Genomic DNA, 26,497 nt, shown 5'->3' on the forward strand with positions numbered 1-26,497 from the left:
CAGAATCCGTCCTTTCCTCAACCGTCAATCTACTAAAATGATTTTGCATGCCCTCATCATCTCCCGCCTTGACTCATGCAACATCATTTTCTACAGCCTCCCTCCCTTGCACCTCTCCAGTCCATCCTTAACTCTGCTACCCGACTAATTCATCTCTCTCCTTGCTACTCCTTTGCTTCCCCCCTCTGCAAATCTCTTCACTAGCTCCCATTCCCTCAGCGTATCCAGTTCAAATTACTAATACTGACCTACAAAGCCATCCATAACCTGTCTCCTCCATATATCTCTGATTTAATCTCCAGATATCTTCCCTCACGTAATCTCCGGTCCTCCCAAGACCCCCTTCTCTCCTCCACACTTATTCGCTCCTCATCCAATCGCCTCCAAGACTTCTCCCGAATATCCCCCATCCTCTGGAATTCTCTGCCCCAACACGTCCGATTATCAACCACATTCAGATCCTTCAAACGAACCTGAAAACCCATCTCTTCAGGAAAGCCTACAGCCTGCACTGACCCCGATGCCTCCTGATCACTACCGAAGCTACCGCCTCACCAACACCTGAGCTCCTGCAACCCTCAACCTACTGTCTCCATCCCCACCATCCTGTAGAATGTAAGCCCGCAAGGGCAGGGTCCTTGCCCCTCTGTATCAGTCTGTCATTGTTAGTTTGCTTACTGTAAGTGATATCTGTAACTTGTATGTAACCCATTCTCATGTACAGCACCATGGAATCAATGGTGCTATATAAATAAATAAATAATAATAATAATAATAATAATAATAATAATTACCTTCTTTAAAACCTGCACATATCATATCTTCAGTTAGTACTTTGCCAATTCTTTTGTAGCCAGCTTTGCATACATCAAATTCCACCACTGGAATTTCAATCTGTAAGCAGGGGAAAATATTTTTAATGAATTAAACTTCCAGGACTCATTCTCTGAGCATTTGATATATAAATTTATTAGCACAGAGTCATAGACATTTTGCTATTCTATTAAATATATAATATATGTATGTATTAAAGTGTTTTTCCAACAAACAAGATACATTTCAATCAATAGATTTTGGAATAATAATAATTTCCACAACTGGATGTGATTAAATAAAATGTTCCTGTGCAGAGATAATCTTATAAATGTGCTCCTGCTGTGTAATGTGTAATGGCTGTGTCTGACCCTACAAGGACATGATCTGATCATACCACATCTCCTGGGTGCAAGGGAAGAAGCAAAAGAGCATAGACATAGATCAAATTAGGGGAAAAGACATAACAAAATCTGCAAAAATGCAATAATCACAACCCCCTCCTTTTAGGGTAGGACAAGATGTCAGAGGGGGCAGTGATTATTGCATTTTTGCTGCATTTTTTATTCCTTTTTCCACTTATTTGATGTGTTTTTCATACAGATGTAAAGCAGTGTTTCTAAAGTGTTTATTACATTACAGAAAAGCTTTGCACTTAAAAATACAACACTTTATTACATGGTTTTTAAACAACACATAAAAATATCTAGAGGAAAAATAGCACCAAAACTGCACTGTTCAGCAGTGTCTTTATGCCAGTTTTCATGAAATTACATCCACTTTTCTTGTACAGTTAAACTGAAAACCTGTGCAAAATTATCAGCAGAAAAAAACATGCAGCATTTATATTACATGTAAACATGACCTAAATGTCCAAGTAACATGGATATGGTTTCATGAACTCTGCTGTTGCATTTTTCATTGCTGAAAGTGTATTAAAATGACATTATTGTAATTGTTTTTCATTATTTTTCAGTCATTTTATAGGAAAGAAAGATCTGACTTTTTATTTACCTTTAGAATTTAGGGACATAGAGATACACTGCTATGTCCAGATGTACCTTTGTGTACCAGTATGATCTGCTTGTGGGTTCACAGCCTGCAATGCAGCTTTAAGTATACATAATTATCGTATGCTGATCAGTGCAGCCTGTGGCTGATAGCTTTAGCTATACACAACATCTGATGTCTGTGCACATATTACAGTGGGTATTCAGACCCCCTTAAATTTTTCACTCTTTGTTTCTGTGATGGCTCAGGACGGGATTTCCTTCCCCGTCCTGAGCTTGTTGGGGTTAACTCTGTATGGCCGCTCTTGTGGTGCGGTCCTTGTCAGAGATACTTCCGTTCTCGGCTGAGCAGCTGGCCTAGTGATACTTGTGTATACCACTTGTTCCTCTGTGTTCTTGTACTGTGTATGATTCAGCTTGTCCCTCGTTTTGTGTCTGCCTTGTGATTCTGTACCTTTAATATTTCTCCGGTTCTGCCCTTGGTTAGTTCTCTGATTCCCTCCTTGTCTGCACCCCTGGTTTCTGCCTTCCTGTCTGGCTTCTGACTTAGGCTTGCTTTTGTACCATTCCTCTATCTCATCCCTAGGACACTGCGTTACCCTCCGGTTATTAAACTCGGCTAGTCAGACCTCTCTCCCGGCACGGCCGGCTCACGCTTTCATTCTCTCCCACTGACGTTTCTGGATTGTAAGTCATGGTGAAATCAAGAGAATTGTCAACGGATCTATGGGAAGAAGTAGTTGAAATGTAAAAAACAGGAAAGGTATCCGAAAAACTATTTAAGGAATTGATAATGCCAGTCAGCAGCGTTCAAACTGTGATAAACAAATGGAAAATAGGGGGCTCTGTAAAAACAAAACCATGGTCAGGTAGACCAACAAAAATGTTGTCCACAACTGCCAGGAAAATTGTTCAGGATGCAAAGAAAAACCCACAAATAACATCAGCTGAGAAATCAAAGACTCTCTGAAAACTAGCAGAGTGGCTGTTTCAAGATGCATACTAAGGAGGCACATGAAGAAAAATGGGCTGCATGGTCAAGTCACATAGTAACATAGTTTTTAAGGTTGAAGGAAGACTTTAAGTCCATCTAGTTCAACCTATATCCTAACCTAACATGCCCTAGTCACCAGAAGAAAGCCATTACTGCGCAATTGCCACAAAGTATCTCGCCTGCAATATGCAAAACAGCACAGAGACAAGCCTCAAAACATCTGGAACAAGGTAATTTGGAGTGATGAGACCAAAATTTAACTTTTTGGCCACAACCATAAACATTACATTTGGAGAGAGGTCAACAAGGCCTATGATGAAAAGAACACCATTCCTACTGTAAAGCATGGAGGTGGATCACTGATGTTTTGGGGATGTGTAAGCTACAAAGGCACAGGAAACTTGGTCAAAGTTAAAGGAAAGATGAATGCAGCACGGTATCAGCAAATACTGGAGGCAAATTTGCACTCATCAGTCTGGAAGCTGAGCATGTCACGTACTTGGACATTCCAACATGACAAATATCCAAAACACAAGGCCAAGTCAACCTGTCGTTGGCTACAGCAAAACAAAGTGAAGGTTCTGGAGTGGCCATCTCAGTCTCCTGACCTCAATATCATTGAGCCACTCTGGGGAGATCTCAAGTGCGCAATTCATGCTAGACAACCCTGGAAATTACAGGAACTGGAGGCTTTTTGCCAAGAAGAGTGGGCAGCATTACCATCTGAGAAAGTAAAGAACCTCATCCACAACTACCACAAAAGACTTCAAGCTGTCAATGATGTTAGAGGGGACAATACACAGTATTAAGAAATGGGGTATGTAAACTTTTGTTCAGGGTCATTTGAATGTTTTGGGTTGTCATTATGATTTAGAAAGAAAACACAGTAGTTTGAAAATTAATGGCTTCAGCCAACTACTAACCATGAGTGGAGAAAAAGTTTTGGTGTTATCATTTACCATATTTTTCGGATTATAAGACACTCCAGATTATAAAACGCACCCCAAATTTTCATGAGAAAAATAGGTAAAAATCTTTTTTTAATAAAATTGTGCTTCTTATAATCCATGTGTCTTATTGTTTACCGGGGTGGTGGCTGCAGTGAAGAGAGGTCTCAGGGTCGCTGCTGGAGGAGGCAAGAGTGGAGCGTTGCCGCAGTCTGGGATGAGGGGGTGTTCCAATGTGCGGCTCTCCACTGCGGGTGTCCCGGCATACTACATAAGAATGGGGGTCCTGGCTAGGTGTGTGTGGTTGAGTTAGCTTGGCGATACGCCTCTGCAGACTGCAAGATGTCGGAGTATCAGGCAGGCCAGGACCACATGTTACAAGGATGATTGAGAGAGACCAAAGTTCAACAATAAACTTTTTTTTTATAAAACATGAACTTGATAAGACACTTCATTTTCCTTGCACACATATGGAGCGCCCCCAGACACAGGGCCACGAGTTCTCGGTACCGGGCCTCTCTGGTTTAGTTCTGAGACTGTCACGGTGGCTAGACCCGGTCCGTGACCCTGCTAAGGGGCGTCCAATAAAGGTGGTACAGTCTGTCAGGGATTCGTGACGCCACCTGTGGTGTTCGGTCAGGGTGACCAACGCTGCTGTGGGGTCTGCTGGGGTGATGGAATGGCAGCTGGATGGTATACCTTCCCACAGGTGAAGTATGTCCCCAGGGCTTCCCAGTAAGGTGGATGGTGATGGTGTGAGGTGCAGTCAATAACGAGGACACAAGGTTGCAGTCTCTTTACCTCTTTACTGAAGACTTCAGGTTCCGCAATCCAGAGCACGTTTAACAGGGCTATCTGAGACCGGCCGGTCCGATGGGCACTTCCAGAGTTCCCTTTGCAGGTAGAAATCAGTGCCTACCACTAGCGCCTGTGTGTTGTAGTGCTACCCTGCTGAGCATTCGGAATAGTCCTCACAACTGCTGTTCTCGTTCGTTCGTTCGTTCTTTCTAATTCTCTCTCGCTTGTTCCAGATGTTGCTAGTTTCTCGTCCCCCAGTATGTTATGGCTAGGACGCACCCGTATGACGGGAAGGCTCGGAGCTCTTCCGGGACCCTAAAGACGCCCCTCTCCATGCGTTGCCCCCTATTTCTTCGTAGGAAATTTAAGGTAGACAGCCAACCTATAATTAACTGTTCTGCGGAGTTCGAAGTAAGGCCTAGAGTCAGTTACTCCCGCGGTGTTCCAGCCACCGGCTATGCGCCTCAGTAGGATGTTGCCTCGGTCTCACGGCACGACTCCTACTGGTTCTCCTTTGTGCTTGATCTCGTTTCTCACTGTTCCACAATATCCTTCCCTTCGTGTCTCTCTCTTAGGATACCGCCGCGGGGTGTGCAGGTGCGGTTCTGTTACGTTCTGCTCTGTTCGCTAGGCACCTGCCAGGTTCCCACGCCTGACAGGGACCCCCCTGTGTCTTTTCCCTGCAACACCCCCTGCCACAGGATGTTGCCTGAATCCAACCCAGTCAGCTTCTGACTAACTTCCTATCCAACCCCTAGTTTTACCAGTGTGAGGAGTGGCCCAATAAATATAGCCTTTTTCTCCCCCTACTGGCCGGAGTGTGAAGTGTAATGTGTGCTGGTGATACCTGGTCAGTAGAATTCCTTCAGTGCCATCAGACGTACCATCACTCCCCTTAGTGGCAGAGTGTCATACTGCAACAACCAGATCTCTGGGGCGCTGCACATACTATTGCATCTCATGACAAACCAGCAAACATTTATGGAAGACTTCATCTTTCCTTGTGAAGGCTATACGGGTTGAAGCATAATGCTCCAGCCTCTCACACTACTCTCAGTTACCAACTGACTAATAAGGACCTCACTGCTTGCGGTATGTTGGTATGACTCCTCACTAGAACTTTGAAAGTCCTACTGCTCTCCATAGTAGAATTTAAGTACTAATATTTCGACCATAGCTTCCTTTCAATACAGACAACTGAACTTCCTCTCACTGATTATTATCTGATGTGTAGTGGTTATCCCTTTTTGCACACAGCAAGCTGTAGCATGTCAGTCTGCTGTGTTAGAACTTAGTTCTTATAATACCCATTGCCAGGGCCTATTTGACTCACTACCAGGAAGCTGTCTTATGTATACCCACGTAGCCCCTCACATTAGTGGTTGGCCCACCTGTTATCTCTTTATTTTCCTAAAAAAATGTCAAACAACTAAAATCATTTTAATCAGTGTAATGCATTATATAACAACATCAAAACTTAAAGGGGTGTGTGGGCAGCACCTCCACTTTCTTACATTAGTATGATATCGTAAGTAGCATTATATAATGTAAAAAGCTCCATCATGGAAAAATTCAGTAGAATTAATTGTGTCTCACCCCACGTGAAGAAGCCCGTGCAAAACATGAGTTAAAGGTATCCTATTTGTACTGAACTGGCAAACAATGGCAAAATTATCCTCTCTTATGTATCAGATTGTGGTTCAAACTAAGTTCAAACAACCTTTCACAGTGAAACGGTTCTCTATGATTTATCATTTCTGACTTTATAAACCATTTTTGTAACTACTATTAGGTGGAATGCGTTATTTACAAAATTATTCCACATAGATTGCAGTGTACCATCATTTAAATTCCATATATTTTAGCACTTGCACTTTTTTAAAGGAACTGCACTGTATCTTTTTTGGTAGACTATTCCATTTTTCACGGGCCTACAATTAATTCTACTACATTTTTCCATTGTAAATCTATTTATATTATTTAATGCTCCTTATAATATCATACTACCTCTGACTTTTTTTTTTTTAAATAATTACAGTTCCCTTTCAAAGTAACCCAGCAATATCCATATGCTTTTATATTCATTATAATATTAAATGGTCTATGGATGATTATTACTTTGATATGTCACATATATCAAATATTTTTTTAGTTGCTTCATTCACTTGATATCTGATTATACACATTTTCTTCCATTTTCTTCCTTTTAGGTGTTCTTATAGATGGTGTAATTTTGTGCCTGCCCATTTTTGTGTAGAGACACTTTATTTAGCATTTTTAAATCATTAACTAAAAGTTCACTGGGAAAGTACTGGAGGAGAGATATGTATCACTGAGGATGTTGGGGAAAATGCTCCAGCAAACTAATTGCGGGAAGGGGATTATCGGCCATGTTAAGGGCTTGTTTTTTTTTGTGAATAGCTGAAGATTGGGTGGAAGGCTGTACACCATATATCTACTCTATGATGGGGTTTAGAAGATAATGTCTTCTGAATCATTCGGCATTCAGTGTCTCTGTTGTGATGAAGTGAGCTGAACCTTGTTGTTTTCCTTGAGCGGGCGAATCCCCGCAGCCACAAAGACTATACTACATGTTATTTTTATTTATTTTCCCGTTATGCCAGAAAGGCTGTGTTTATTTTGCTGAACTTTGCACTGGTTTATGCTGTAATTTTGTAATAAACCAGTAGAAGAATCAAACAAGAAATGTTTCTGTGTCTACCTCTGTGAGGAGCCGTGTGAGCCAATCTACCACACTATATATAATTGTATAAATAGAACCATTTTTTCCTTTCTGCATACATGTTCTTTGTAATTTTAATTTTTTTCATCTTATTGAATTAATAAAAATTAATTTCTAAACATACACAATTTTCTTATAGGATTTTGCTCTAAAAATAGCTATTTCTAGGAGTTTTAGGGCACCAGGTGTTAGGGCTAGCAAAACACATCAAGTAAATAGATGAAGTTATTGGTGCGTTCACAACTTGGGGTCCACTGTGCAGGAGGAACCTGCTGCTAGCAAATGGCACTATATGGCAGTATAAGTGAACTCTGTTACTTCACAGAGTCGCCGACAAAGAAAGCACTGTGACCTGTTAGACTCACAGGAGTACACAGCTAACTGCTGAGCGGATAGCAGTCAGTGGAATTGCACACACACAAACTCCTCACCGGAGGTGCCGGTATACTAGGGGCTTATTTCAGCCGGGACCCTGAATACATACACACAAAACTCCTCACCGGAGGTGTTGGTATTCTAGGGGCTTATTTCAGCCGGGGCCCTAAATACATACACACAAGACCACACAGGCGCAAAGCACATAACATAGATTGATACTAGCGCATGTTCGTGCGATCATGCGAACCTTTTATAGCTGCAGCAACTTCAGGATCTTCCCAGAGGGACCAATGGGAGGAGGCTGCCACAGAACTTGAGAAACTTCAGGACCTTCCTAGAGGACCAATGGGAGTTGCTGCAGTATCTGAGCATGTGACCCTTGATCTCCAATGAGAGATCTTACCCTGGGCATGCTCAGAAGGGAAAAAGTAGTACGTAGTCCCAAAGACGTCTGCTCGCTGCTGACTAGTACTGGCTACAATGGCAGATGCTGGAAAGGCAGCAGTAACCCTTTGCACAGTATCAGACTGAGCGAGACGCTGGGACCGACGCCTCCACCGAGCAGGCTCCACTGCGGCAGGAGAAGAATGGGAGATCGCAGCGGAGATGGCTTGAGATTCCCCCTGTGCAGAGGCAGGAACTTGACCCCTAACACCTGGCTTTTGGTCTAGGGCCCAGATCTATGTGCCAAGCGACACCCCTGCATCTCAAATGCAAATGATTCCCTATGGATCTTACCCTTTGGGAAGAGAGAATGTGGATAGAATAGATTTGTGGGACAAAAGTTGCCTGAAAATAAGTGATGTGATCGACAATTAGCAAGAAAGCAAACTTTTTACCACATAGCAGGTCAGGAAAAGTGAAGAAATTCAGAAGTCTCTGATTTTAGAGCTGTGGTATCGCTTGTAGTATGGTGCTAATCACGCTTTGCCTTATAGAAGTAAGGAGCAATGAAGTGTTGTGAAAATTTGAGTCATGTTTCAGGCATGTGAAGTATTTGTGGCCCAGACCGTAAGTGATGTCATGTTCCAGTGTGTTGGCAGCGAGGTTGACTTGAATGAGACCGTAAGTGTCTTTGTTCAGTGGTGCTTAGTGGGCATAGAAATAATCCAGTCTAGACTGGATATGATGTACCACTGTATAAACACTTCTGTTGTTGCTGAGATATAGTACATACATGGTCAAAATTTTTGGTATCGCTCGTTTAATGACAGAAAAACCCACAATGGTCACAGAAATAACGTGAATCTGACAAAAGTAATAATAAATAAAAGATCTATGAAAATTAACAAATGAAAGTCAGGCTTGCTTTTCAACGATGCTTCCATAGAATTAAAAAAAATAAAACTCATGAAATAAGCCTAGACAGAAATGATGGTACCCCTGAAAATAATGTGATAAAAGGGACATGTTAAGTCAAGGTTTGTCCACTATCTAGCATCACAGGTATCTACAATCTTGGAATCAGTGAGTTGGCATGTATATAAGGCTACAGATATTCACTGTGGTGTTTGGTGACATGGTGTGTATTACACTTAACATGGACCAGAGGAAGCGAAGGAAAGAGTTGTCTCAGGAGATTAGAAAGAAAATTAAAGATAAACATGTTGAAGGTAAAAGTTATAAGACCATCTTCAAGCAGCTTGATGTTCCTGGGTCTACAGTTGCACATATTATTCAGAAATTTAAGAGCCAACCTCCCTGGACGTGGCCGCAGGAGGAAAATTGATGACAGATTCAAAGAGATGGATAATATGAATGGTAACAAAAGAGCCCAGAAAAACTTGTAAACAAATTAGCGAAAGTGGACTTCATGGGAGATGACCAAGGAGGATACCATTGTTGAAACAAAATCATATAATAAAAGCCTGACTGGAATTTGCCAAACTACATGTTGACAAGCCACAAAGCTTCTGTGAGAATGTCCTATGGACAGATGAGACAAAAATGGAACTTTTTGGCAAGGTATATCAGCTCTATGTTCACAGACGGATAAATGAAGCATATCAAGACAAGAACACTGTCCCTTCTGTGAAACATGGGGGAGGCTCTGTTATGTTCTAGGTCTGCTTTGCTGCATCTGGCACAGGGTGTCTAGAATCTGTGCAGTGTACAATGAAATCTCAAGACTAACAAGGGATTCTAGAGAGAAATGTGCTGATTAGTGTCAGAAAGATTGGTCTCAGTCGCAGGTCATAGGTCTTGCAACAGGATAATGACACATAACACACAGCTAAAAATATCCAAGAATGGCTAAGAGGAAAACATTGGACTATTCTGAAGTGACCTTCTATGAGCCCTGACCTAAATCCTATTAACCCCTTAAGCCCCGAGGGTGGATTGCACGTTAATGACCGGGCCAATTTTTACAGTTCTGACCACTGTCCCTTTATGAGGTTATAACTCTGGAACGCTTCAACGGATCTTGGCGATTCTGACATTGTTTTCTCGAGATATATTGTACTTCATGATAGTGGTAACATTTATTCGATATAATGTGCGCTTATTTGTGAAAAAATGGAAATTTGGCGAAAATTTAGAAAATTTTGCAATTTTCCAACTTTGAATTTTTATGCCCTTAAATCACAGAGATATGTCACACAAAATAATTAATAAGTAACAATTCCCACATGTCTACTTTACATCAGCACAATTTTGGAACCAAAATTTTTTTTGTTAGGGAGTTATAAGGGTTAAAAGTTGACCAGCAATTTCTCATTTTTACAACACCAATATTTTTAAGGGACCACATCACATTTGAAGTCATTTTGAGGGGTCTATATGATAGAAAATAACCAAGTGTGACACCATTCTAAAAACTGCACCCCTCAAGGTGCTCAAAACCACATTCAAGAAGTTTATTAACCCTTCAGGTGTTTCACGGGAATTTTTGGAATGTTTAAACAAAAATGAACATTTAACTTTTTTTTCACAAAAAATGTATTTCAGCTCCAATTTGTTTTATTTTACCAAGGGTAACAGGAGAAAATGGACCCCAATAGTTGTTGTACAATTTGTCCTGAGTACGCTGATACCCCAATGTGGGTGTAAACCACTGTTTGGACGCATGGCAGAGCTAGGAAGGAAAGGAGCGCCATTTGACTTTTCAATGCAAAATTGACTGGAATTGAGATGGGACACCATGTTGCGTTAGGAGAGCCCCTGATGTGCCTAAACATTGAAACCCCTCCAAGTGACACCATTTTGGAAAGTAGACCCCTTAAGGAACTTATCTAGATGTGTGGTGAGCACTTTCACCCAACCAATGCTTCACAGAACTTTATAATGCAGAGCCGTAAAAATTAAAAAATCATATTTTTTCACAAAAATGATCTTTCGCCCCCAATTTTTTATTTTCTCAAGGGTAAGAGAAGAAATTAGACCACAAAAGTTGTTGTGCAATTTGTCCTGAGTACGCCGATACCCCATATGTGGGGGGGAACCACTGTTTGGGTGCATGGCAGAGCTCGGAAGGGAAGGAGCGCCATTTGGAATGCAGACTTAGATGGATTAGTCTGCAGGCGTCACGTTGCATTTGCAGAGCCCCTGATGTACCCAAACAGTAGAAACCCCCCACACTTGACCCCATATTGGAAACTAGACCTCCCAAGGAACTTATCTAGATGTGTTGTGAGAACTGTTTGAATCTCCAAGTGTTTCACTACAATTTACAACGCAAAGCCGTGAAAATAAAAAAATCTTTTTTTCCCCACAAAAATGATTTTTAGCCCCCCAAATTTTTATTTTCCCAACGGTAACAAGAGAACTTGGACCCCTAAAGTTGGTGTCCAATTTGTCCTGAGTACACTGATACCCCATATGTTGGGGTAAACCCCTGTTTGGGCGCACGGGAGAGCTCGGAAGGGAAGTAGCACTGTTTTACTTTTTCAACGCAGAATTGGCTGGAATTGAGATCGGACGCAATGTCAGGTTTGGAGAGCCCCTGATGTGCCTAAACAATGGAAACCCCCAATTCTAACTGAAATCCTAATCCAAACACACCCCTAACCCTAATCCCAACAGTAACTCTAACCACACCCCTAACCCTGACACACCTCTAACTCTAATCCAAACCCTAATCCCAACCGTAAATGTAATCCAAACCCTAACTTTAGCCCCAACCCTAACTCTAACTTTAGCCCCAACCCTAACCCTAACTTTAGCCTCAACCCTAACCCTAACTTTTGCTCCAACCCTAACCCTAACTTTAGCCCCAAACCTAACCCTAACTTTAGCCCCAACCCTAACTTTAGCCCCAACCCTACCCCTAACTTTAGCCCCAACCCTAACTTTAGCTCCAACCCTAACCCTAACTTTAGCCCCAACCCTAACCCTAACTTTAGCCCCAACCCTAACCCTAACTTTAGACCCAACTCTAACCCTGACTTTAGCTCCAACCCTAGCTCCAACCCTAACCCTAAACCTAGCCCTAACCCTAGCCCTAACCCTAACCCTAACCCTAACCCTAGCCCTAAGCCTAGCCCTAACCCTAGCCCTAACACTAACCCTAGCCCTAACCCTAACTCTAGCCCTAACCCTAGCCCTAACCCTAGCCCTATCCCTAACCCTAACCCTAGCCCTAACGGGAAAATGGAAATAAATACATTTTTTTTATTTTATTAATTTTCCCTAAGGGGGTGATGAAGGGGGGTTTGATTTACTTTTATAGCATTTTTTTATAGCGGATTTTTATGATTGGCAGCTGTCACACACTTAGGCTATGTGCACACGTTCAGGTTTTTTTGCGTTTTGTCCGCGTTTTTAACGCAATAAAATCGCGATAAAAACGTGAAAAAAACGCTAACATATGGTTCCCAATCTTTTGTATTGAATCCGCAAAAATTGTGCTAATGTAGCGTTTTTTTCCGCAAAAAAAACGATTTGCGGAAAAAGAAGCAACATGTTCATTATTTTTGCGGAATCGCTGATTTCCCGCATCCATAGACTTGCATCGAAACGCTAGAAATCCGCAATCATATAAAAATTTGCAGATTTCTAGCGTTTATTTCCTGAAAAACTACAGGAAGTGACATCCCATCTATCCCATCATGCCATTCATGCGCATCCCATAATCCAGGAAGAGGAAACTCCCACACCATTCCCGTCTTCCTGTATTATGGCTGCCGACATGGAGGGGTATGATCGGATGAGGCTGGATGTGGTGCAGATGATAAGTGTGGTAAGTGTGTGTGTATATGTGTATATATGTGTGTGTCTGTGTATATATGTGTGTGCGCGTGTGTTCGGACAGCGGCCGATGAGACTAGTCTCATCAGCCGATGTCTGTTCCCTCCAAGTCGTTGCAGCAGGCTCAGCTCGATGGGAGCAGTATTTCCCATCGAACTGTCCTTGCTGCAATGTACTATTTCCCCCATCAAATGTCCCCTATGGTCATTGGTGAACAGTGGTTACGGGCCCATTCCCCTAATAAACTTAATTATTTACCCCTATTCACCCCTAAACTTAATTGTCATTGGTGGCCAGTGTATTATCATTGGTGGCCAGTGTATAATAATTATCATTGGTGGCCAGTGTATTATCATTGGTGGCCAGTGTATAATTATTATCATTGGTGGCCAGTGTATTATCATTGGTGGCCAGTATATAATTATTATCATTGGTGGCCAGTGTATTAACATTGGTGGCCAGTGTATAATTATTGTCATTGGTGGCCAGTGTATTATCATTGGTGGCCAGTGTATAATAATTATCATTGGTGGCCAGTGGAACTGATATATAAATTATTATTTATTTTCATTGGTGGACAGTGGAAAAAATAATAATAAAAAGTACAACTTCATTGGTGGCCAGTGGTTACCTTATAATTACCTGTCCCCGGCGATCGCCACCTAAAATAAAAAATCAAAAATCAAACCCATACTCACCTAAACGCCCAATTCCACGATTCCCTCGTCAGAAAAAATTAAAATAACAAACCACAACGTATACCTACCCTCCGCAGCATCCAATTAAACGATTGTCCCACGATGATCTGGAGTTTAGAGCAGCCACATAACATGCGGCTGCTCTAAACCGCGTCCGCCGATACAATGAACGGGATCGTAAAGCGATCTCGTTCACTGTATACCGAGTTCTCCCGAACGCAGCTCGCGCTGTTCGGGGGAACTCGTTCGGCAGTCACTGCAGCTGCGCGGACTCCCCGGCTGACCGGAGGTGAACGCTGGAGCGTGGGAAAATTTTACATAGTAACATAGTAACATAGTTAGTAAGGCCGAAAAAAGACATTTGTCCATCCAGTTCAGCCTATATTCCATCATAATAAATCCCCAGATCTACGTCCTTCTACAGAACCTAATAATTGTATGATACAATATTGTTCTGCTCCAGGAAGACATCCAGGCCTCTCTTGAACCCCTCGACTGAGTTCGCCATCACCACCTCCTCAGGCAAGCAATTCCAGATTCTCACTGCCCTAACAGTAAAGAATCCTCTTCTATGTTGGTGGAAAAACCTTCTCTCCTCCAGACGCAAAGAATGCCCCCTTGTGCCCGTCACCTTCCTTGGTATAAACAGATCCTCAGCGAGATATTTGTATTGTCCCCTTATATACTTATACATGGTTATTAGATCGCCCCTCAGTCGTCTTTTTTCTAGACTAAATAATCCTAATTTCGCTAATCTATCTGGGTATTGTAGTTCTCCCATCCCCTTTATTAATTTTGTTGCCCTCCTTTGTACTCTCTCTAGTTCCATTATATCCTTCCTGAGCACCGGTGCCCAAAACTGGACACAGTACTCCATGTGCGGTCTAACTAGGGATTTGTACAGAGGCAGTATAATGCTCTCATCATGTGTATCCAGACCTCTTTTAATGCACCCCATGATCCTGTTTGCCTTGGCAGCTGCTGCCTGGCACTGGCTGCTCCAGGTAAGTTTATCATTAACTAGGATCCCCAAGTCCTTCTCCCTGTCAGATTTACCCAGTGGTTTCCCGTTCAGTGTGTAATGGTGATATTGATTCCCTCTTCCCATGTGTATAACCTTACATTTATCATTGTTAAACCTCATCTGCCACCTTTCAGCCCAAGTTTCCAACTTATCCAGATCCATCTGTAGCAGAATACTATCTTCTCTTGTATTAACTGCTTTACATAGTTTTGTATCATCTGCAAATATCGATATTTTACTGTGTAAACCTTCTACCAGATCATTAATGAATATGTTGAAGAGAACAGGTCCCAATACTGACCCCTGCGGTACCCCACTGGTCACAGCGACCCAGTTAGAGACTATACCATTTATAACCACCCTCTGCTTTCTATCACTAAGCCAGTTACTAACCCATTTACACACATTTTCCCCCAGACCAAGCATTCTCATTTTGTGTACCAACCTCTTGTGCGGCACGGTATCAAACGCTTTGGAAAAATCGAGATATACCACGTCCAATGACTCACCGTGGTCCAGTCTATAGCTTACCTCTTCATAAAAACTGATTAGATTGGTTTGACAGGAGCGATTTCTCATAAACCCATGCTGATATGGAGTTAAACAGTTATTCTCATTGAGATAATCCAGAATAACATCCCTCAGAAACCCTTCAAATATTTTACCAACAATAGAGGTTAGACTTACTGGCCTATAATTTCCAGGTTCACTTTTAGAGCCCTTTTTGAATATTGGCACCACATTTGCTATGCGCCAGTCCTGCGGAACAGACCCTGTCGCTATAGAGTCACTAAAAATAAGAAATAATGGTTTATCTATTACATTACTTAGTTCTCTTAGTACTCGTGGGTGTATGCCATCCGGACCCGGAGATTTATCTATTTTAATCTTATTTAGCCGGTTTCGCACCTCTTCTTGGGTTAGATTGGTGACTCTTAATATAGGGTTTTCATTGTTTCTTGGGATTTCACCTAGCATTTCATTTTCCACCGTGAATACCGTGGAGAAGAAGGTGTTTAATATGTTAGCTTTTTCCTCGTCATCTACAACCATTCTTTCCTCACTATTTTTTAAGGGGCCTACATTTTCAGTTTTTACTCTTTTACTATTGATATAGTTGAAGAACAGTTTGGGATTAGTTTTACTCTCCTTAGCAATGTGCTTCTCTGTTTCCTTTTTGGCAGCTTTAATTAGTTTTTTAGATAAAGTATTTTTCTCCCTATAGTTTTTTAGAGCTTCAATGGTGCCATCCTGCTTTAGTAGTGCAAATGCTTTCTTTTTACTGTTAATTGCCTGTCTTACTTCTTTGTTTAGCCACATTGGGTTTTTCCTATTTCTAGTCCTTTTATTCCCACAAGGTATAAACCGCTTACACTGCCTATTTAGGATGTTCTTAAACATTTCCCATTTATTATCTGTATTCTCATTTCTGAGGATATTGTCCCAGTCTACCAGATTAAGGGCATCTCTAAGCTGTTCAAACTTTGCCTTCCTAAAGTTCAGTGTTTTTGTGACTCCCTGACAAGTCCCCCTAGTGAAAGACAGGTGAAACTGTACAATATTGTGGTCGCTATTTCCTAAATGCCCAACCACCTGCAGATTTGTTATTCTGTCAGGTCTATTAGATAGTATTAGGTCTAAAAGTGCTGCTCCTCTGGTTGGATTCTGCACCAATTGTGAAAGATAATTTTTCTTGGTTATTAGCAGAAACCTGTTGCCTTTATGGGTTTCACAGGTTTCTGTTTCCCAGTTAATATCCGGGTAGTTAAAGTCCCCCATAACCAGGACCTCATTATGGGTTGCAGCTTCATCTATCTGCTTTAGAAGTAGACTTTCCATGCTTTCTGTTATATTTGGGGGTTTGTAACAGACCCCAATGAGAATTTTGTTACCATTTTTCCCTCCATGAATTTCAACCCATATGGACTCGACATCCTCATTCCCTTCGCTAATATCCTCCCTTAAAGTGGACTTTAGACAAGACTTTACATAGAGACAAACCCCTCCTCCTCTCCGATTTTTACGATCCTTTCTAAACAGACTGTAACCCTGTAAGTTAACTGCCCAGTCATAGCTTTCATCTAACCATGTCTCGGTTATTCCCACTATGTCAAAGTTACCTGTAGATATTTCTGCTTCTAGTTCTTCCATCTTGTTTGTCAGGCTTCTGGCGTTTGCGACCATGCAGTTTAGAGGATTTTGTTTTGTTCCAATCTCCTCACTGTGGATTGTTTTAGAAATGTTCTTACCTCCCTTCTGAGTATGTTTTCCTGGGTCGTCTTTGTTCGAGTCTAATGTTTTTCTTCCCGTCCCCTCTTCTTCTAGTTTAACGCCCTCCTGATGAGTGTAGCGAGTCTTCTGGCGAATGTGTGTTTCCCAGGTTTGTTGAGGTGTAGTCCGTCTCTGGCGAGGAGTCCATCATACCAGTAATTCACACCGTGGTCCAGGAATCCAAATCCTTGTTGTCTGCACCATCGTCTTAGCCAGTTGTTTGCATCAAGGATCCTGTTCCATCTCCTGGTGCCATGCCCATCTACTGGAAGGATAGAAGAAAAAACTACCTGTGCATCCAGTTCCTTTACTTTCTTCCCCAACTCTTCAAAGTCCTTGCAGATTGTCGGTAGGTCCTTCCTTGCCGTGTCATTGGTGCCAACATGTATCAGAAGAAATGGGTGGACGTCCTTGGAGCTGAAGAGCTTTGGTATCCTATCGGTCACATCCTTGATCATCGCACCTGGAAGGCAGCATACTTCTCTTGCAGTTATGTCCGGTCTGCAGATGGCTGCTTCTGTGCCTCTCAGTAGTGAGTCTCCCACCACCACCACTCTTCGTTGCTTCTTGGCTGTACTTTTTGCTGTCACTTGTTGCTGTGTGCCCTTTTCTTTTTTGCTTGCTGGTATTGCTTCATTCTTAGGTGTGCCATCTTCATCCTCTACAAAGATTTGATATCGGTTCTTCAGTTGTGTGGTTGGTGATTTCTCCATGGTCTTCTTGCTTCTTTTGGTCACATGCTTCCACTCATCTGCTTTTGGAGGTTCTCTGACACTTTTTGCACCTTCTGTGACCAGTAGAGATGCTTCTGTTCTGTCTAGAAAGTCTTCATTCTCTTTGATGAGTTTCAAAGTTGCTATTCTTTCTTCCAGACCCCGCACCTTTTCTTCTAAAAGGGCCACTAGTCTACACTTCTGACAGGTGAAATTGGATTCTTCTTCTGGTCGATCTGTGAACATGTAGCACATGCTGCAGCTCACCATGTAGGTTGTCACATCTGCCATGTTGCTCCTAGATCCTGCTGACTTGCTGTGTGTTTTCCTTCTTGTGTAATCTACTCAGCCAAGCTCTCTTGCAATAATGTCCTTACGGCGCGCGGTTTGGTGATGCTTTCGAAGCAGCTGGTCCCGGCTGTACCCAACGATCTTCTAGCTTAGGGAGACTTCGCTTCTCCCAGAAGGCACCTGGAATATGCAAATTAGCCTCCTGAAGCTTGAATCCCTGGTTTGGTGATGCTTTCGAAGCAGCTGGTCCCGGCTGTACCCAACGATCTTCTAGCTTAGGGAGACTTCGCTTCTCCCAGAAGGCACCTGGAATATGCAAATTAGCCTCCTGAAGCTTGAATCCCTGGTTTGGTGATGCTTTCGAAGCAGCTGGTCCCGGCTGTACCCAACGATCTTCTAGCTTAGGGAGACTTCGCTTCTCCCAGAAGGCACCTGGAATATGCAAATTAGCCTCCTGAAGCTTGAATCCCTGGTTTGGTGATGCTTTCGAAGCAGCTGGTCCCGGCTGTACCCAACGATCTTCTAGCTTAGGGAGACTTCGCTTCTCCCAGAAGGCACCTGGAATATGCAAATTAGCCTCCTGAAGCTTGAATCCCTGGTTTGGTGATGCTTTCGAAGCAGCTGGTCCCGGCTGTACCCAACGATCTTCTAGCTTAGGGAGACTTCGCTTCTCCCAGAAGGCACCTGGAATATGCAAATTAGCCTCCTGAAGCTTGAATCCCTGGTTTGGTGATGCTTTCGAAGCAGCTGGTCCCGGCTGTACCCAACGATCTTCTAGCTTAGGGAGACTTCGCTTCTCCCAGAAGGCACCTGGAATATGCAAATTAGCCTCCTGAAGCTTGAATCCCTGGTTTGGTGATGCTTTCGAAGCAGCTGGTCCCGGCTGTACCCAACGATCTTCTAGCTTAGGGAGACTTCGCTTCTCCCAGAAGGCACCTGGAATATGCAAATTAGCCTCCTGAAGCTTGAATCCATGGTATCAGTTCATCTCCGTTCAGCCGGTGAGGCTGCGCAGAGATGATATTTGTCATCATTAGTAATGTTTACAACGGGACAGGTGCAATTGCACCTGTTCCATTGTAAACCAATTTTTTTTTTAACCCTTGCATTACCCCAATAATAAAATATGGTCTAAAACTCGGTGTCTTTATTTCATTAATATACTACGTGGCTGGGCAATATACTAAATGGATGGACAATATACTACGTGGATGGGTAATATACTACGTGGCCGGGCAATATACTACGTGGCTGGGCAATATACAAAATGGATGGGCAATATACTACGTGGCTGGGCAATATACAAAATGGATGGGCAATATACTACGTGGCTGGGCAATATACAAAATGGATGGGCAATATACTACGTGGAATATACTACGTGGATGGGCAATATACTACGTGGCCGTGCAATATACTACGTGGCCGTGCAATATACTACGTGGCTGGGCAATATACAAATTGGATGGGCAATATACTAAATATAGTATATTGCCCATCCATTTTGTATATTGCCCAGCCACGTAGTATATTGCCCAGCCACGTAGTATATTGGCCATCCACATAGTATATTGCCCAGCCACGTAGTATATTGCCCAGCCACGTAGTATATTGCCCATCCACGTAGTATATTACCCATTCACGTAGTATATTGCCCATCCATTTTGTATATTGCCCAGCCATGTAGTATATTGCCCATCCATTTTGTATATTGCCCAGCCACGTAGTATATTGCCCAGCCACGTAGTATATTGCCCATCCACGTAGTATATTACCCATTCACGTAGTATATTTCCCATCCATTTTGTATATTGCCCAGCCATGTAGTATATTGCCCAGCCATTTTGTATATTGCCCAGCCACGTAGTATATTACCCATTCACGTAGCAATATACTACGTGGCTGGGCAATATACAAAATGGATGGGCAATATACTACGTGGAATATACTACGTGGATGGGTAATATATAGTACGTGGCTGGGCAATAAACTACGTGGCCGGGCAATATACTACGTGGCTGGGCACTATGTTACGTGGCTGGGCACTATGTTACGTGGCTGGGATATATGCTACTATATCTACAATATGCAAATGTACATAACCATGTATTTATTGTAGCCCACAATTAATTTTAATTTTTTTCATTGTTACCTTTTTTTTGTAGATTGAACAACACTCTGAGGTCTGGGATCGGTCAAGCGAAAAGTACAAGGGGGCAAATCGTGATGCCTGGCCCAAAATAGTAACCGCTCTCTTTCCAGAGTGGCCGAATCTACCAACACAGCAGCAAACACAGATTTGTAAGTATCAATTTCTGTCCTTTTTTAAAAAAAAATGTAAGAAGAATTGATTTGGAATGTTTTATTTAAAAAATTTTAATTTTCAGTGGGCGATGTGAAGACGAGATGGCGGTCTGTCACAGACAGATATCTGAAATCACTCAAGACTCCGAGTGGCAGCTCGCCGCCAAGGAAGAGGGTGCCCTATGGAGACCAGCTGCAGTTCATATTGGGAAGCCGGAGTTTGAGGAGGTAGATAATATAAAGAAATAGTGTTGCTTGACGTCATGATTTGTATTTTTGTAACCTTTGTTTTATTTTTTGGTCTGCAGAACAGAAAGCAACGATGGTGACACCACGGTGGACAGTATTGGAGAGGAAGTAGAAGACAGCATAATAAACAGCCAAGAATCTCCGGGGAACATGTCTTTGTCCGGAAGGTCACCCGAAATAACTGATTCCCTTGGAGAACATGACGTTGCAGCAAATACCACTACATCTACTTCCTCTGACGCTGGTGCAAACTCTGGTAGCGGTGTGTCGAGGCACATGGGGAGGGGGGCTGTTTCTGTCCGTCCCGTGGCATTGAAAAGGACGGTCCAAAAGAAGACCAAACAAGGTCAAATTATTGAACAATTAACGACTAAAACGCTCAATCTTCTTGATAATTCTTCAAAGCAAGATGAGCATGACAAATTTGGGTCACTTTTGGCAGACCGCGTTAGAACACTGCCACGGGACAAGCAGCAAATGTTCGTTACAGCTGTCAATTGTCTGTTTATGGCAATTGATGACACACCAACCCTACCCCCTGCTCCACAAGTAATGACGGGTATTTTCAACGTTTTCAGCAACCCCATTATGCCTCCACCACCACCACCACCAGCTGCTGCATCGCAGCGTTATGGACAGGCGGCAACATACAGGGCCAACCATGTAGATGCGTACAGTGGCCATACACCTGTACCTAGTGCAACTGGCCATCGTTCCAGTATGCCCAATAGCAGTGTCTACTCCCAACCTGACTTATTTAATGATATGGGCTACCAACCGGAATATCATCAATTTTGAGTTTTGATATCTCATCCTATTTGAGTAGAGACGGGAGTGTAGAGAATGTTAAACCGTTGAGTTCATGACCAAATCTTAAAAAGTTCTTTAAAGGGAACTTGTCACCCCGAAAATCACGGGTGAGGTAAGCCCACCGGCATCAGGGGCTTATGTACAGCATTCTGTAATGCTGTAGATAAGCCCCCGATGTTACCTGAAAGAGGAGAAAAAGACGTTAGATTATACTCACCCAGGGGCGGTCCCGCTGCTGGTAAGGTCAGATGGGTGTCTCTGGTCCGGTCCGGCGCCTCCTATCTTCATTCCATGACATCCTCTTCTGATCTTCAGCCACGGCTCCGGCACAGGCGTACTTTGTGTGCCCTGTTGAGGGCAGAACAAAGTATTGCAGTGCGCAGGCGCCGGAAAGGTCTGAGAGGCCAGGCGCTTGCGCACTGCAGTACTTTGCTCTGCCCTCAACAGGGCTGACAAAGTACGCCTGCGCCGGAGCCGTGGCTGAAGATCAGAAGAGGACATCTTGTAATGAAGATAGGAGGCGCCGCAGCGGACCGGAGACGCCCATCCAACCAGACCAGCAGCGGGACCGCCCCTGGGTGACTATAATATAATGTCTTTTTCTCCTTTTTCAGGTAACATCAGGGGCTTATCTACAGCATTACAGAATGCATTACAGAATGCTGCAGATAAGCCCCTGATGCCGGTGTGCTTACCTCACCCGTGATTTCCGGGGTGACAGGTTCCCTTTAAGTTTTGTTATAAAATGTCAGTTCATATATATAAAAAAAGTTTCTTTAATGTAATTAATTTTTATTTTACTTTATTAAAAAAAAAATATTTTAACTACTCAGATTTCTTATTATCATAAAAATAAGAAGATAGGAAATGGGATCTGACTTAAGCAACGGTAAACAATAACAACATGGAAACGATTATTGTTTAAATAATATTTTGAATTTATTAACAATGTTTACAATTTGATTAATTAAAAAGGGGCCTTGGTAGATAGGGATTTGGCGACGGTTGATAGGGATTACGCCTCACATTTTCACAGGTGTTAGCATCCGTGCCGTACAGACTGGTTCATTAGTGGATAGGGTTCAGCTGTCATATGTTCTCTGCTGTTATATCTCACGTCCAGTCTTGGGCCTTGATTCTGTTTAGGCATCAGATCTTCTCTGCAGTTCAGGCAGCTCAACACCGGCACAAGAGTATTGCCAGTGCACGGCACCTTCAGGACTCATGAAGTAGTCTGCAAAGGTTTCTCTCACACGCACACCCGTGTTACATTGCCTTCCTTGACCAAAGTTGTCCACTGCATCTAATTCTGACACCTGTGGCTCCTCAACTACCTCAGTGCTGTATTCCCGAGCATAGTTGTGGAGCACACAGCATGCCTTTATCACAGTGTCCACGGTCTCCGGATCTAACTGGATGGCAGTGTGAAAGATCCTCCACCGACTACACATGATCCCGAAGGTACATTCCACATATCTTCGTGCACGGCTCAGCCTATAATTAAAAATCCTCCGCCGGTCATCCAGTGCTCTTCGTGGGTATGGGCGCAGCAGGTGGGGCTTCAAGGGAAATGCCTCATCCGATACCATCACAAAGGGTACTGGATGTGTGGAACCCGGCAAAGGTCTTGGGGCTGGGAGCGTGCCGCCATCTCGAAGAATTTGAAGTCCAATCTGTGATGATTGCAACACCCGAGAATCCCCAGTACTACCATAGGCACCAACGTCGATGGCAACAAACTTGTAATGTGCATCAGCCACCGCCATCAAGACCACTGAAAAATACTTCTTATAATTAAAGAAGCGTGATCCTGATCTTGGTGGCTTTAGCACTCTCACATGTTTGCCATCAACAGCACCTACGCAGTTGGGGAAATTGGCCACAGTTTGAAAGCCTGCTGCAACCTGCAGCCAAGTCTCCTCGGTTGGGCAAGGCATCACGATGGGCCGCAACTTCTGCCAGATGACGGTACATGTGCACCGTACAATTTGCGAGATGGTGGATTTGCCAACCCTAAATTGGAGGTGCAGGGATGTGTAGCTCTCTCCTGTGGCTAAAAACCTGAAGAAAGAAAAAAAATAATTTAGAAAACCTACCAACACAAATTGTGTTGCAAGATAAAACATCCACATCATGGCCACTAGCGTTATGGGGACACAGGCAGCATTGCGGCAGCATTATGAGGGGAAACAGGGTGCACTCGCAGCATTGGGGCAGCATTATGAGGGAAACGGTGCACTCGCAGCATTGCGGTAGCATTATGAGGGAAACTGGCAGCATTATGGGGGCACTCGCAGCATAGCGGCAGCATTATGAGGGAAACGGTGCACTCGCAGCATTGCGGTAGCATTATGAGGGAAACTGGCAGCATTATGGGGGCACTCGCAGCATAGCGGCAGCATTATGAGGGAAACGGTGCACTCGCAGCATTGCGGTAGCATTATGAGGGAAACTGGCAGTATTATGGGGCACTCGCAGCATAGCGGCAGCATTATGAGGGAAACGGTGCACTCGCAGCATTGCGGTAGCATTATGAGGGAAACTGGCAGCATTATGGGGGCACTCGCAGCATAGCGGCAGCATTATGGATTAAACAGGTAGCATTTGTGGCAGCATTTAGGGGGGCACTAGCAGCAAGGCCTTACCGCAAGGTGATGAGCAGCCTTTCTTCTGCAGAGATCGCTCTTCGCATGACCGTATCTTCGTAAGTGAGGTGTGGACCAAGAAGAATTAGAAGACGATCAAATGCCTCAATGGAAAGACGGCAAAACTGAGAAAATTTATCTGGAAAGCTGAAAATAAAAAGGAACATAAAACTTTAATTTTAAACACACCCATAATGTATGTTGTATATATCAAAAAAAGGTACAAAGAAACACAGCTGTCAATATACCATTTCTCACTATATCTTACCTCCTTAAATCACGATAAAGAACATGGAAGTGTCCCTTTTCCTCCCGTTCATGAATGATGGGATGAACCCACATCCTTTTTTGGTGTCTGCTATCCCTTCTTCTCCGAGATTGCTACTATGGGAGAATAAAGTATGTGTTATTACATGGAACTGTACAACACATGTTATACAGCTGGCAAGGCTGGGTTCACATTGCGTTCCCCCAGTCCGTTTTGACGGACTTTGTAACACCGCTGCATAATGCGGTGAAACATAGTCCGCTAGCGCCGCCATTGACTCCTATGTCTGACATCACTAGCCATGTGCCGTCATTTGAGTGACAGTCGGACCTCTAGACTCTGACTGCAGCGTTTCCGGGTCTGTCACTGCTAGATGCTCCATCTGCGCTAGCGATGTTCCAAAGTCAGCACTTGCGTTGCAGCAGACCGTGAACGTATGTGTTGAACGGGCTGCTGTACACATTGTGAACCCAGCCTAATACGCAAAGTGTTCACATCTAATGACATTTTCTTACCAGCTCGCTGTAGTGGTGCAGCAAAAGTAGTGCCGTATGCAACAGTAGGCAGTTCTGTTCTGGAGTTAGACGATGGTGCGGCATCTTGAATTCAACAAGGAAGCAAAATGGTGAAGAGGGGTTGGACCAGGAAATGACCTCATGGTTTTTTTTTTTTTATCAACCAACTTTATCTGCTGTAAAAAACGCATAAAAAACGCACAAAAAACGCATGTAAAAAAACGCACAAAAAACGCATAAAAAACGCACAAAAAACACACAAAAAACGCAAAAAAAACGCATGCGGATTTCCTGGGAGTTGTGCCAATTTCTCCTCAGGAAAATCTCAGGAAAATTCTGCACAAAAACCTGACGTGTGCACATACCCTAAAAGACGCTTTTTATAGCAAAAAAGTTTTTGCGTTTCCACATTTTGAGACCTATAATTTTTCCACATTTTGGTCCACAGAGTCATGTGAGGTCTTGTTTTTTGCGGGACGAGTTGATGTTTTTATTGGTAATATTTTCTGACACGTGACAGTTTTTGATCGCTTTTTATTCCGATTTTTGTGAGGCAGAATGACCAAAAACCAGCGATTCATGAATTTCTTTTGGGGGAGGCGTTTATACCGTTCCGCATTTGGTAAAATGGATAAAGCAGTTTTACTTTTATTGTTTTTTTTATTATTTAGATAAAGAAATGTATTTATGGGAATAATTTTTTTTTTCTTTATTTAGGAATTTTTTTTCTATTTTTTTTTACACATGTTGAAAATAGTTTTTTTTTTAACTTTTTTACTTTGTCCCAGGGGGGGACATCACAGATCGCTGATCTGACAGTTTGCACAGCACTCTGTCAGATCAGCGATCTGACTTACAGCAGTGCAGACTTACCAAGCGCCTGCTCTGAGCAGGCACTTGGTAAGCCACCTCCCTCCCTGCAGGACCCGGATGCCGTGGCCATTTTGGATCCGGACCTTGCTGCAGGGAGGAAGGTAGGAGACCCTCGCAGCAACGCAATCACATCGCGTTGCTGTGGGGGTCTCAGGGAAGCCCGCAGGGAGCCCCCTCCCTGCACGATGCTTCCCTGCACCGCCGGCACACCGCGATCATGTTTGATCGCGGTGTGCCGGGGGTTAATGTGCCGGGAGCGGTCCGTGACCGCTCCTGGCACATAGTGCCGGATGTCAGCTGCGATAGGCAGCTGACACCCAGCCGCGATCGGCCGCCCTGCCCCCGTGAGCGCGGCCGATCGCATATGACGTACTATCCCGTCACTGGGAATTAAGTCCCAGGGCACCTTGACGGGATAGTACGTCATATGGGATTAAGGGGTTAAGCATCTTTGGAAAGAGCTGAAACATGCCGTCTGGAAAAGGCAACCTTCAAACAGGAGACAACTGGAACAGTTTGCTCTTGCGGAGTGAGCCAAAATACCTGTCGAGAGGAGCATAAGTCTCATTGACAGTTACAGGCAGGGGTGGATTAAGGGTAGCCAGGGCCCCGGGCTGTTCAGACACTGTGGGCCCCCCCCGGTCATGTGACGGGGGTCATGTGACGGGGGTCATGTGACGGGGGTCATGTGACGGGGGTCATGTGACGGGGGTCATGTGACGGGGGTCATGTGACGGGGGTCATGTGACGGGGGTCATGTGACGGGGGTCATGATATACCCGAACCAGATTATTCCAGAAAAATGGCCGGGCCCTACTCTACTGTAACCTATTAAATATTTGTTAGAATCTGCAATACAATTTAGGTATATTTTGACCAATAATATCACATACAAGGAACAAATACCACCGCACCGTGACCAGACCACAAATTACAACCACAGTGATCGAATAATATCACATACAA

At 43.4% G+C, this 26,497-nt stretch overlaps 1 protein-coding gene and 1 long non-coding RNA gene across 2 annotated transcripts in view; both read right to left on the reverse strand.

The window, feature by feature from the left end:
• Nucleotides 1-26,497, reverse strand: part of MASP1 (MBL associated serine protease 1) — a 348,061-nt gene that overhangs the window by 6,933 nt on the left and 314,631 nt on the right. Inside the window, exon 15 of the mRNA XM_069727078.1 lies at nucleotides 795-894. The gene's annotated coding sequence lies outside the window, so the exon portion shown is untranslated. The remainder of the gene's footprint in view (nucleotides 1-794; nucleotides 895-26,497) is intronic.
• LOC138680786 (uncharacterized) lies at nucleotides 22,300-24,227 on the reverse strand. The gene is made up of 4 exons (XR_011321770.1): nucleotides 24,144-24,227; nucleotides 23,876-24,022; nucleotides 23,003-23,291; nucleotides 22,300-22,533 (listed from the first exon to the last, which is right to left on the reverse strand). It is a non-coding gene; the product is annotated as an uncharacterized lncRNA (long non-coding RNA).

Source organism: Ranitomeya imitator, chromosome 5 (genome assembly GCF_032444005.1).
Source record: "Ranitomeya imitator isolate aRanImi1 chromosome 5, aRanImi1.pri, whole genome shotgun sequence".
Taxonomy (NCBI): Eukaryota; Metazoa; Chordata; class Amphibia; order Anura; family Dendrobatidae; genus Ranitomeya; species Ranitomeya imitator.